General features: G+C 35.5%; 1 protein-coding gene across 2 annotated transcripts in view; it reads left to right on the forward strand.

Moving 5' to 3' along the window:
• ATP6V1A (ATPase H+ transporting V1 subunit A) overlaps positions 1-14,657 on the forward strand; it is a 230,848-nt gene that overhangs the window by 84,103 nt on the left and 132,088 nt on the right. The gene's annotated exons all lie outside the window — the stretch shown is intronic.

The following is a 14,657-nucleotide window of genomic DNA, read 5'->3' on the forward strand; positions in this document are numbered from 1 at the left end:
TGTATATAATGTATATATAATGTGTGTGTGTATATAATGTGTGTATATAATGTGTATATAATGTGTGTGTATATAATGTGTGTGTGTATATATAATGTGTGTATATAATGTGTATATAATGTGTGTGTGTATATAATGTATATATAATGTGTGTGTGTGTGTATATAATGTGTGTATATAATGTGTATATAATGTGTGTGTATATATAATGTGTGTATATAATGTGTATATAATGTGTGTGTGTGTATATAATGTGTGTGTATATGTATGTGTATATGTGTGTGTATAGTTGTCTGCAGAGTTATTTCATTATAATCAGCAGAGCTCTGCAATGATGGGCTCTGCTGTGTGTTTGCCAATTAAAGTCAAATATTTATATCTATATTAGTATCTGTATACTTTACCGTAACCTCTTAAATGCCAGAAAGGACCCACTTTAGCATCCAAGGCTTGAGCAACACGTTACAAGCACTGAAGGGGTTAATCGGTTAACAGATGTATCATTTTATTTATCTGATGTGTTAGATTTAAAAAAAAAAAAAAAAAAACTGCACAGGTCCTAACAACCCTTTATAAAGTGGTCCTGATTCTTTTTCAATTCTCTGATCTGGGTTTGAATGAGGAAGTTAATACAAAGCAGAAGTGGCCCTGTTTGTGCAGTGATTGTGTTTGATGCATTTTTTTTTATCTGAAGAGACATAGGACAATGAGGTCAAAAGGCATCTGATGACTCATTGATGTATAGAATAACTGGTATCCTCTTAACTGTCAGCGTTGCTTCATATTGGTATCCAAGAGGTTAAAAAAGCTGGTTGTGCCTACATTTTATGTAACACTTGCAGTGAGCCCTACAGGCAGATTTTATTAAATTGAATAACTTGCTGATTGGTTCTTATGCAACAATAACTGCCTCATCCATTTCTAGTGCACCCTCCTTAAATGTACAATTTTTTTTTTATTTATTTAAAAGTGTAGCACCTATTGAATGAATACAATTTAATTATATCTGTATTACCAGAAAGTCTGGTGACTCTAGCAGAGCTGCCTATTGTATGTGATTAGAATACATATACTGATGCACTTTGCTGGTTAAATGATTTGAAAATGCTGATATAGCACCCAAGTTTGAACAATTATTCCTAGATAAGACAATGATTGTGACTTTTAGTTCACTAGTCCTTGAGTAAAGTTAAGAGCATTATTTTTTTACTTTCAAATGCTACTTAATGTATTTATTAATCATTGCTAATTCATTGATATATTTTCATAAATTCATTCACTCTTTAATTGTCAGTATATTTTAGCTGTTGTGCTTTTATTTTTTTAAACAAAACCAAAAAAACTTGGTTATAATCTTTATAGAGAATTTGTTGTTGCTCTACAAATTTAGAAATGATGAACTTTCATAATTGTAATGAAACAAAAATCTTAATGCTTTGGTATAATTATTTGATCCGTGCAGTGGCTCTACTGAAGTGATAGAGAGTTTAAATAGAAGCATATCTATAAGCACTTCTATAAGCAAAATGATTGTAGTAAAAATGATTACTGTTTTCAGTGGCATATGCACATATCCTGTGAGGGCAGTATTCAATTCTCATGAACCCTCGAGAGCTGATGGTGGAATTGTATCTGTGTGTCATACAATGCTCCGCTGACTCTGCGAAGGTGTGTTGTTTGAGTTCAGCCCTCACGGCATAGGTGTGTATTTTGCTGAAAAAACGTAATAACTCTTACTAGAAGCATTTTAGCTAATGGAAGAATATTACAAACATTATTCTAATTAAAACTGAAATGCACCCATGTACGTTTCATTTGTGAGCTTTCTGTTTAAAAAAAGAACAATGCAAAGGGTTAAAAAAAGAAAATAATATTATTCATGGTCACCAGTAAGGTTAATAATGTTATTAATCAGGGTGGAAAAAGTTACAAGCCTGCCCCAAGTTACAGTTAGTCAAATATAATTTCTACATGACTCTCCTGCTCACATTGCTAACGTCACAGGAGAATTTATTTAAAAAAAGAAAAAATTGTCTGCAATCCTAGGAGCAATTATGTCTGTCAAACGGTTACAACACCAATTTGGTTAAAAGAGCAATAAACTCAAAATGGAATTCCCATAAAATGGTTAATATTGCAAAGAAAAAAGTCAATAGGTTTTTCAAGAGGTTTGTTCCTAGAGTGCAGAACAATACAATATGTTATAAAATGACAGTTTTTACGTAGATGACATTTAATTCTGCATGAAATGCTTAATCTTGCACAGTGACACAGCTTTGCATTGCACCATCATTATTAAACTTAAAGTAAATTATAGCCCAACTTAATTACAGTTGATGAATGAAACTCTATCTAAAATATCACTAACATTCCGGATCTGATTTTAGATTGGGGAGAGTTTACCATCACTTTAGATTGAAATCATTTTTATTGAAAGTTTAGTCACATAATATAATACCGCAACAATTACATTCTCATTACATTGAAAATATTTGGCATTCAAACAGAATACATGCTAATATTTTAGCCGTGTGGAGATACTGTCGTAGGTCTCTACTATTGTTAGATTGAGGTTGATATTTACCATCACTTTAAAGGGACATGAAACCCAAATTAATTATTTCAAGATTCAGTTAGAACATGTGATTTTAAACATCTTTCCAATTTACTTCATTAACTAATTTGTTTTGTTCTCTTGGTATCCTTTGTTGAAAATGATGTCCAGGTAGGCTCGTGAGCTGTTGATTGGTGGCTGCACATATATGCCTCATGTTATTGGCTCCCAGTAGTGCATAGCTGCTCCTTCAGCAAAGGAAACCAAGATAATGAAGCAAATTAGATAATAGAAGTAAATTGGAAAGTTGTTTAAAATTGTATGTTCTATCTGAATCACAAAAGAAAATTTTGGGGTTTTGTGTTTTTTTAAATTGTAGTTTTTCCTCTTCCCCAGAGAGGCTGTAGTGCATTATGTACTGCATATTGCACAGAGATAGCCTGATATGTGCAGGAGCTAATTTGTATCTGTATGTAATTACCACAGCAAAGGAACTCTTTTCAAAAGGCCTGTTCTTGGTTTGCAAAACACAAAATGAGCTAACAAGTCAATTTTAAGTGCTAGCTGCTGTATGGTCTACACACATATGCTTTTTTTTTATTATTGGCTCAGCTAGCTCCCAATCGGTAATTGCTACTCCTTCAGCAAAGGATACCAAAAAACAAAACAAATTTGATGATATAAGTAAATTGGGAAAGTTGTTTAAAATTTCACGCTCTTTCTGAATCATGAACATTTCATTTTGACTTTTGTTAACAGATCTTTTGCAAAGCAGTGTTTAATTGTCCCTTTAAATGAATAATGCCTATCATGTTTTACGTTTTCTTTTGTGATAGCATAACCTATTAATGGCTGTTCTGTTTCACGCCATGTTTATACCCAATTAAATAAAAGCAATCGGTAACTCGCCAAAAATTTCACCCCATGTTTCCTCATTTATAAAGTGAGTTACAAGCTGGAAGGGTCTAAAGTGCCAACTGCCTGTAGCAACTGCTTAATTCTTAAGGACATATGACAGAATTTTTACGTCATAAAACAATTGAGCAAACTGAAAGCTGTGTCCTTAAAGGGTTAATAGTGGAAAATGCCATTAAATAACCCCACAGAATATGCTGTTCTAAATGCTGAAATAGTAATGAAGTGTTTTTTTATTATTATTGTCCTTTTGTGTTTTCATTTTAAGCACGTAGTTATGTTTTACTATTCTGTATGTTTAAAGTATGTCTTTCATATATGCACTTAAAGGGATATTAAAGTAAAAATGTATTTTGCATTGCAGTGTGTCATTAAAAGTCCACAGAATACTCTTTATTTAAATGTCCCTTTAAAGGGACAGTCTAGGCCAAAATAAACTTTCATGAGTCAGAGCATGTAATTTTAAACAATTTTCCAATTTACTTTTATCACCAATTTTGCTTTGTTCTCTTGGTATTCTTAGTTGAAAGCTTAACCTAGGAGGTTCATATGCTAATTTTTTTTTAGACCTTGAAGGCAACCTCTTTTCAGAATGCATTTTAACAGTTTTTCACCACTAGAGGGTGTTAGTTCTCGTATTTCATATAGATAACACTGTGCTCGTGCACGTGAAGTTATCTGGGAGTAGGCACTGATTGGCAAAACTGCAAGTCTGTCAAAAGAACTGAAATAAAGGGGCAGTTTGCAGAGGCTTAGATACAAGATAATTACAGAGGTTAAAAGTATATTAATATAACTGTTAGTTATGCAAAACTGGGGAATGGGTAATAAAGGGATTATCTATCTTTTAAAACAATAACATTTCTGGTGTAGACTGTCCCTTTAAGTACACATAATTTACTCCAGCCTCTCTAAAGGGGGGGCAGAACAAGCTCAATATTCAGAGGTATTTTTCATTAATTGAGAAAATAAACAATGAAAGTGACATTTTAATTATAATAATATTCAGTGTTCTCCACAAAGTTTGACATTATGAAGTAGGTGGGTAGGGACAGTAATGCTTTGTCAAATTATAACATTTCCTGCTATCCAAGTCACAAATTAATTGCATAATTTAATATAAATATATCTACTATAATCGTGTGTAATGGTGAGTAAAGATGGGGTTCACTATGTGTTTATATAGGGTGCATTTCCCCCTCTGGTCTCTATTTGGGCTTTTTTTGTTTATAAAGATAAACAGGATGGAAAGAATCTCATTAGCAGTGCTGCTGGCCTGGCAGTGAGATTAGCGCAGGTTGTGGGTATCGGTGCACACACTGCTCATCTAGAACATCTGTTACGTCTGTCTATTACTACAGTAGTGTAGGTGATGGGGGGGACCTTCATGGTTTATGTGGCACACGAGGTACAATTTGTTTGCAAATTACATTGCAATGTCCTGCAGAGTGGAATAGTGCGTAGGTTATGTATGAGGTTCCTGTTTAGCAGAGCTTACAATCTACAGTGCAGTTGGTGACGCTTATTTTAAATCTAGTCATACATTTTTAAGAGCTAGGAGCTGTGTTAAGAAGTGAAATACCATAGGGAGAGTGCACGCTCCAGTTGGTCATGTAGAGCTGAATATGTGTGTATGCTGATGAAAGAGTAATGATGTAACTAAAAGCCTTTATGCCGATGGAAGAATATTGCAGAATGCTTCTATTCAATATTGAAGTGCACCCATACACATTTCGCTTTTGACCATTAGGTTTGCATATGAGCTTCCTTTTTTACAAACTGGAACAGCTAGGACAAATCCAGTACTAGAATTGCAGCATCTATAGTGACTAATCTATATGGCAACGTTGAGAAAAGGGCATTTGTTGTGCTTGTTTCCTCTTAAAAATACTGTTTCACAATCACTTAGAGCCATGTTACAAGTGGAGTGCTAATTAATGCTCTTGCTCGAGCGTTAATTGCGATAGAATTAAGCTTTTTTTTCCATGCGTCGGGTTGCACTCGCATTATGAAAGTAAAGTGTTTTTGCTTGAGCGCTAACCTGACAAGTGCAAAAAGGAAAACTTAGAATATAGCGCGCCACAACTTATTCCCCCATAGAAGTCAAGGGAGAGTAAAAAGTGGGGGGAAAAATCCTACTCGCGTGCTTACCCGATCGCTTATTCTCATCTGTGCTAACCCAAAATGAAAATATGAATATTTCACATTCCAATGTTCTTCACATAGAAGAATTTTCTATTTATTCATAAATAAATATTTCTACATATATCCGATGAGGTGCCTGAGCTTTTCCCATTTGGCCAGATGCGGTAACTAACCTTTCCAGTTGTGTTTTTAAATCTTAGCTGTGAGCTAGCTGGTGAGTGCTGGGTATCTCTATGTGTTGTATTATTATTTGTTTGTAATCCCCCTATGTGTCTTGCACCCATTCCGGACTGGGGTTAACTGCCTGTGACAGCACAGCTTTTTGGGAGTGCTATTTAAGCACCCAGGGCTGGGATGTTGCAGAGTCATTGGATGTGTACCCGGCCGCATATACATATACACACACACACCTGTATATGTGTACATATGTATTTATGTGTATATATGTCTGTAAATACATATATATATGTTACGGGTAAAGTAGGAGTACCCAGGTAAAAAGGACATTACCCCATTGACTGTGGGTAATTCCTCCATCTACACTATTTCTTTTTCCTCCGCCTGCAGGGTTCAAGGAAGGCGCCTCACCAAACCTCTAACATCTACCCCAAGTGAACCTTGGGGGGGGGGTTTACCACCCTCGTGACCCCCCAGGGGAGGCAAAAAAGATAGTGAAGATGGGGGAATTACAGTGCATGCTATATATGTTTGATGCAGTGACTCCGCACTCGGAGCGGATTTATGATCTTAAATCAAGCTTTACCCACAGCTGCTGGGTAATGTCTGTTTTTTACCTGACTTTACCCGCAACATATATAAATATATATGTACACACACACACACACACTAGGGCTGGGCGATATGGGTGAATTTTTTTTTTTGCGTTTAAAAAAAAAAAAAAAAAAAAAAAAGTGATTGCGATTTAATAGTGATTTTATTAAAAATTACTATAACACCTTCATTTGTCAATAAAACGATTATTTAACACTACAGAATCTTACTGTACATGTTTCTCTATGTCCAATACACTCTTGGAGAATAAAAATACAAACCACAAAATAGTTAAAATTAAATTAGCTGCCTGTGCTGTGGTAACTAGCCATCGTGTTGAATATATTATTTACAATTCACTTCAGAATACATCCTACAAGCAACCCTTAATGAACATACATAAATAAAATATATTGTAAAATGTAATCAAACTCAATGTTATGCATCACAGTAGTTTTTTAAAAAAAAAAATCATTAAGGCACTTTAAAGTTTTTGTACAATACCCACTTTATTGCTCACAACTTTGAGCTGTACCACCGCTTGACTACCGACAAAACCACTCCCAGATGAATTCTCCCACACACACTCTCTTCCAAAATGGCCGTTTCGCGAGCATTCTCAGGTCCGCCCACGGCTGCACACTGGTCTGCCTCTCATCCTCCCCGTCCTCCTCCATTTTCATGACGAACAGAGTATTTTTTTTTTTTTTAAATTGCGTACCCTCGCGGTTTTAAAACGGTGGCGATTAATCACGGTCTAAAACCGCATCCGCGATTAATCGTGCATCCCTAACGCGCACTAAATATATAAAATATATATATATATATATATATATATATATATATAATATTAAAGCCCTTTGCCTGCCTCATATCTTTGAGCCCTTATAACATTTTTTGTGCAATATCTTTTTTGAATAATTGTATTTATATTGTGTTATTATGAGTGTAACAGTGCTTTGTAATGTAATTTTATTGTGTTTTGTGACACATTTTTTGTTTTGTTTTGTGAAACAGTAAACCAGAGTTGTGAGGATGCACTAACTGCTGGATGCTAACTTGAATTGTGCTCAAGCGATCGCGTTTTACTTTCAATTTGTAATACGAGCGATAAACCCGACACGCACAAACACCTGCGATAAACCCCTTATTACTCGCACACAAAGGTTTATGATCCACATGTAAACTGGCCCTTTATCGGCTATATTCACCAGGCTTTCATTTGACATTAACTCTTTATTCATTTAAGGACTGGGCATGGGTGTAATTATTGCTCCTGAGTGATATCTGGGCCAGATAACATCTGCACTGTGCCACCCGATGCTCTGCTGGGCTAAATGCTGCCCTTGGCTGCCTGCGGGAAATGGCTATTTTATATTTTCATTTTTCAAATATGCCATTTATTATTCGTTTCCTTATTATCTCTTAGCAAGACTTGATAACATAAAGTATTTACTGACCTATAGCTGTGTGCTTTGCATATATTTATACCTTTGCAGTGTGTAGGTCGCCTGCACTTATTACACATTGTGTAGCCAGGTAGATGTCAGTGCTTTATTCATGGCAATCCCCCAGCATGCCTTGCTGGTGTGTAAGAGCAGTGTGCACGTTGCTGTCAGGTGACAGTGTCAGCTGAGCAGAGGTAGTGAAGTGTGAGCTGTTCATGTGACCGTGACTCATCAGGCAGCTGGGGGCAGGAGGATGTGCAACCGCTGGCCTGACTTCTGTATTGTATTCCTGGCTTGAAGTGCAAATATGGCACTGAGCCTTCTGTGTGTACTATTTATAGTAACAAAAGATTAGCAGCTAAGAACTGAGTGCTTCTTTTAATATTCTGAAACATTAATGCTTAAACCATATAAAGGTATAACCCGGTATACTCGCAGGTAGCTACAAGCACAAGGATACGCACAGTGTAAATGGATATCATGCTTATAACCTATTGCACTCTCAAATGACTAACACAATTTTAGTTTCACTAATGACATTGTAACTGCAGATAAACAGCTGGATTGCTTAATGGCACTTTATTTTCTGACTGCCATGTCCCAAAAACTTCATAAAAAATTATTCCAGTTACGCAGCTAATCTAATGTAACCTTTTATAAGCCCAGTCTACCCTGGATTATATTTATCAAATAGATATTACTGGCATTTTATCTTATAAAGTGTATCTATATAGGTTCATGCCCCTGTGTTTAGCCTGAGTATATTGTTACATTTTATCTTATAAAGTGTATATATATAGGTTCATGCTCCTGTGTTTAGCCTGAGTATATTGTTACATTTTATCTTATAAAGTGTATCTATATAAGTTCATGCTCCTCTGCTTAGCCAGGGTATATTGTTACATTTTATCTTATAAAGTGTATCTATATAGGCTCATGCTCCGGTGTTTAGCCAGGGTATATTGTTACATTTTATCTTATAAAGTGTATCTATATAGGTTCGTGCTCCTGTGTTTAGCCAGGGTATATTGTTACATTTTATCTTATAAAGTCTATCTATATAGGTTCATGCTCCTGTGTTTAGCCACGGTATATTGTTACATTTTATCTTATAAAGTCTATCTATATAGGTTCATGCTCCTGTGTTTAGCCAGAGTATATTGTTACATTTTATCTTATAAAGTGTATCTATATAGGTTCATGCCCCTGTGTTTAGCCAGGGTGTATTGTTACATTTTATCTTATAAAGTGTATCTATATAGGTTCATGCTCCGGTGTTTAGCCAGGGTGTATTGTTACATTTTATCTTATAAAGTGTATCTATATAGGTTCATCCTCCGGTGTTTAGCCAGGGTATATTGTTACATTTTATCTTATAAAGTGTATCTATATAGGTTCATCCTCTTGTGTTTAGCCAGGGTATATTGTTACATTTTATCTTATTAAGTGTATCTATATAGGTTCATCCTCCGGTGTTTAGCCAGGGTATATTGTTACATTTTATCTTATGAATTGTATCTATATAGGTTCATTCTCCGGTGTTTAGCCAGGGTATATTGTTATATTTTATCTTATAAACTGTATCTATATAGGTTCATGCTCCGGTGTTTAGCCAGGGTAGTTTGTTATATTTTATCTTATAAATTGTATCTATATAGGTTCATGCTCCGGTGTTTAGCCAGGGTATATTGTTATATTTTATCTTATAAATTGTATCTATATAGGTTCATGCTCCTGTGTTTAGCCAGGATATATTGTTACATTTTATCTTATAAAGTGTATCTATATAGGTTCATGCTCTTGTGTTTAGCCAGGGTATATTGTTACATTTTATCTTATAAAGTGTATCTATATAGGTTCATGCTCCGGTGTTTAGCCAGGGTATATTGTTACATTTTATCTTATAAAGTGTATCTATATAGGTTCATGCTCCTGTGTTTAGCCAGGGTATATTGTTACATTTTATCTTATAAACTGTATCTATATAGGTTCATGCTCCGGTGTTTAGCCAGGGTATATTGTTACATTTTATCTTATAAAGTGTATCTATATAGGTTCATGCTCCTGTGTTTAGCCAGGGTATATTGTTACATTTTATCTTATAAACTGTATCTATATAGGTTCATGCCCCTGTGTTTAGCCAGGGTATATTGTTACATTTTATCTTATATAAAGTCTATCTATATAGGCTCATGCTCCTGTGTTTAGCCAGGGTATATTGTTACATTTTATCTTATAAAGTGTATCTATATAGGTTCATGCTCCAGTGCTTAGCCAGGGTATATTGTTACATTTTATCTTATAAAGTGTATCTATATAGGTTTATCCTCCTGTGCTTAGCCAGGGTATATTGTTACATTTTATCTTATAAAGTGTATCTATATAGGCTCATTCTCCGGTGTTTAGCCAGGGTATAATGTTATATTTTATCTTATAAAGTGTATCTATATAGGTTCATGCTCCGGTGTTTAGCCAGGGTATATTGTTACATTTTATCTTGTAAAGTGTATCTATATAGGTTCATGCTCCTGTGTTTAGCCAGGGTATATTGTTACATTTTATCTTATAAAGTGTATCTATATAGGTTCATGCTCCGGTGTTTAGCCAGGGTATATTGTTACATTTTATCTTATAAAGTGTATCTATATAGGCTCATTCTCCAGTGTTTAGCCAGGGTATATTGTTATATTTTATCTTATAAAGTGTATCTATATAGGTTCATGCTCCGGTGTTTAGCCAGGGTATATTGTTACATTTTATCTTATATAAAGTGTATCTATATAGGTTCATGCTCCGGTGCTTAGCCAGGGTATATTGTTACATTTTATCTTATAAAGTGTATCTATATAGGCTCATGCTCCTGTGTTTAGCCAGGGTGTATTGTTACATTTTATCTTATAAAGTGTATCTATATAGGTTCATTCTCCTGTGTTTAGCCAGGGTATATTGTTACATTTTATCTTGTAAAGTGTATCTATATAGGTTCATGCTCCTGTGTTTAGCCTGAGTATATTGTTACATTTTATCTTATAAAGTGTATCTATATAGGCTCATGCTCCTGTGTTTAGCCAGGGTGTATTGTTACATTTTATCTTATAAAGTGTATCTATATAGGCTCATGCTCCTGTGTTTAGCCAGGGTGTATTGTTACATTTTATCTTATAAAGCGTATCTATATAGGCTCATGCTCCTGTGTTTAGCCAGGGTGTATTGTTACATTTTATCTTATAAAGTGTATCTATATAGGTTCATGCTCCTGTGTTTAGCCAGGGTATATTGTTACATTTTATCTTATAAAGTGTATCTATATAGGTTCATGCTCCGGTGTTTAGCCAGGGTATATTGTTACATTTTATCTTATAAAGTGTATCTATATAGGCTCATTCTCCGGTGTTTAGCCAGGGTATAATGTTATATTTTATCTTATAAAGTGTATCTATATAGGTTCATGCTCCGGTGTTTAGCCAGGGTATATTGTTACATTTTATCTTATAAAGTGTATCTATATAGGCTCATGCTCCTGTGTTTAGCCAGGGTGTATTGTTACATTTTATCTTATAAAGTGTATCTATATAGGCTCATGCACCTGTGTTTAGCCAGGGTATATTGTTACATTTTATCTTATAAACTGTCTCTATATAGGTTCATGCTCCTGTGTTTAGCCAGGGTATATTGTTACATTTTATGTTATAAAGTGTATCTATATAGGTTCATGCTCCTGTGTTTAGCCAGGGTATATTGTTACATGTTATCTTATAAAGTGTATCTATATAGGTTTATGCTCCTGTGTTTAGCCAGGGTATATTGTTACATTTTATCTTATAAAGTGTATCTATATAGGTTTATGCTCCTGTGTTTAGCCAGGGTATATTGTTACATGTTATCTTATAAAGTGTATCTATATAGGTTCTTCATGCTCCTGTGTTTAGCCAGAGTATATTGTCACATTTTATCTTATAAAGTGTATCTATATAGGTTCATGCTCCGGTGCTTAGCCAGGGTATATTGTTACATTTTATCTTATAAAGTTTGTCTAGATAGGTTCATGCCCCTGTGCTTAGCCAGGGTATATTGGTTACATTTTATCTTATAAAGTGTATCTACATAGGTTCATGCTCCTGTGTTTAGCCAGGGTATATTGTTACATTTTATCTTATAAAGTGTATCTATATAGGTTCATGCTCCGGTGTTTAGCCAGGGTATATTGTTACATTTTATCTTATAAAGTGTATCTATATAGGCTCATGCTCCGGTGTTTAGCCAGGGTATATTGTTATATTTTATCTTATAAAGTGTATCTATATAGGTTCATGCTCCGGTGTTTAGCCAGGGTATATTGTTATATTTTATCTTATAAAGTGTATCTATATAGGTTCATGCTCCGGTGTTTAGCCAGGGTATATTGTTATATTTTATCTTATAAACTGTCTCTATATAGGTTCATGCTCCGGTGCTTAGCCAGGGTATATTGTTACATTTTATCTTATAAAGTTTGTCTAGATAGGTTCATGCCCCTGTGCTTAGCCAGGGTATATTGGTTACATTTTATCTTATAAAGTGTATCTATATAGGTTCTTCATGCTCCTGTGTTTAGCCAGAGTATATTGTCACATTTTATCTTATAAAGTGTATCTATATAGGTTCATGCTCCTGTGTTTAGCCAGGGTATATTGTTACATTTTATCTTATAAACTGTATCTCTATAGGTTCATGTTCCTGTGTTTAGCCAGGGTATATTGTTACATTTTATCTTATAAAGTGTATCTATATAGGTTCATGCTCCTGTGTTTAGCCAGGGTATATTGTTACATTTTATCTTATAAAGTGTATCTATATAGGTTCATGCTCCGGTGTTTAGCCAGGGTATATTGTTACATTTTATCTTATAAAGTGTATCTATATAGGTTCATCCTCTTGTGTTTAGCCAGGGTATATTGTTACATTTTATCTTATAAAGTGTATCTATATAGGTTCATGCTCCGGTGTTTAGCCAGGGTATATTGTTACATTTTATCTTATAAAGTGTATCTATATAGGCTCATGCTCCGGTGTTTAGCCAGGGTATATTGTTACATTTTATCTTATAAACTGTATCTATATAGGTTCATGCTCCTGTGTTTAGCCAGGGTATATTGTTACATTTTATCTTATAAACTGTATCTCTATAGGTTCATGTTCCTGTGTTTAGCCAGGGTATATTGTTACATTTTATCTTATAAAGTGTATCTATATAGGTTCATGCTCCTGTGTTTAGCCAGGGTATATTGTTACATTTTATCTTATAAAGTGTATCTATATAGGTTCATGCTCCGGTGCTTAGCCAGGGTATATTGTTACATTTTATCTTATAAAGTGTATCTATATAGGTTCATGCTCCTGTGTTTAGCCAGGGTATATTGTTACATTTTATCTTATAAAGTGTATCTATATAGGTTCATGCTCCGGTGCTTAGCCAGGGTATATTGTTACATTTTATCTTATAAAGTTTGTCTAGATAGGTTCATGCCCCTGTGCTTAGCCAGGGTATATTGGTTACATTTTATCTTACAAAGTGTATTTATATAGGTTCATGCTCTGGTGCTTAGCCATGGTATATTGTCACATTTTATCTTATAAAGTGTATCTATATAGGTTCATGCTCCTGTGTTTAGCCAGGGTATATTGCTACATTTTATCTTATAAAGTGTATCTATATAGGTTCATGCTCCTGTTCCTGTAACTACTGCAGCTGCTTTCTGGTTTGAGGCGCTGGAAGATGCGCTCCAGACGGAGACCCCATATGAGGACATTATGGACAGAATTAAGGCTCTTAAGATGGCTAATTCTTTTATCACAGATGCCGCTTTCCAACTAGCTAAGTTAGCGGCAAAAAATTCAGGTTTCGCCATTTTAGTGCGCATGGCGCTATGGCTAAAGTCCTGGTCGGCCGATGTGTCGTCAAAATCCACACTATTGAACATCCCTTTCAAAGGAAAGACCCTCTTCGGGCCTGGATTGAAAGAGATTATTTCAGAAATCACTGGGGGAAAAGGCCATGCTCTCCCACAGGACAAGTCCTTCAAGACGAAGAACAAACAAAATAATTTTCGTTCCTTTCAGAATTTCAGGAGCGGTCTCGCTTCATCCTCCCCTGCTGCAAAGCAAGAGGGTAACACTTCACAACCCAGGGCAGCCTGGAAACCTTACCAGGGCTGGAACAAGGGTAAACAGGCCAAGAAGCCTGCAGCTGCCTCCAAGACAGCATGATGGGGTAGCCCCAGATCCGGGACCGGATCTAGTAGGGGGCAGACTCTCTTCGCTCAGGCCTGGGCAAGAGATGTACATGATCCCTGGGCCTTAGAGATTGTATCCCAGGGATATCTTCTAGAATTCAAAGACTCCCCTCCAAGGGGAAGGTTCCACATTTCTCATCTGTCTTCAGACCAGACACTGAAAGAGGCGTTTTTACGCTGTGTAGAAGACCTACTTACAATGGGAGTGATCCACCCAGTTGCAGTTGCGGAACAAGGGATGGGTTTTTACTCAAACCTGTTTGTGGTTCCAAAGAAAGAAGGAAATTTCAGACCAATCCTGGATCTAAAAATTCTAAACAAATTCCTCAGAGTTCCATCATTCAAGATGGAGACCATTCGGACAATCTTACCAATGATCTAGGAGGGTCAATATATGACCACCATGGATCTAAAGGATGCGTATCTGCACATTCCTATCCACAAAGATCATCACCTGTTTCTCAGGTTCGCCTTTCTGGACAAGCATTACCAGTTTGTGGCTCTTCCTTTTGGATTGGCCAATGCTCCCAGAATTTTCACAAAGGTGCTAGG

The sequence above is a fragment of the Bombina bombina genome, chromosome 3, assembly GCF_027579735.1.
Source record: "Bombina bombina isolate aBomBom1 chromosome 3, aBomBom1.pri, whole genome shotgun sequence".
NCBI lineage: Eukaryota > Metazoa > Chordata > Amphibia > Anura > Bombinatoridae > Bombina > Bombina bombina.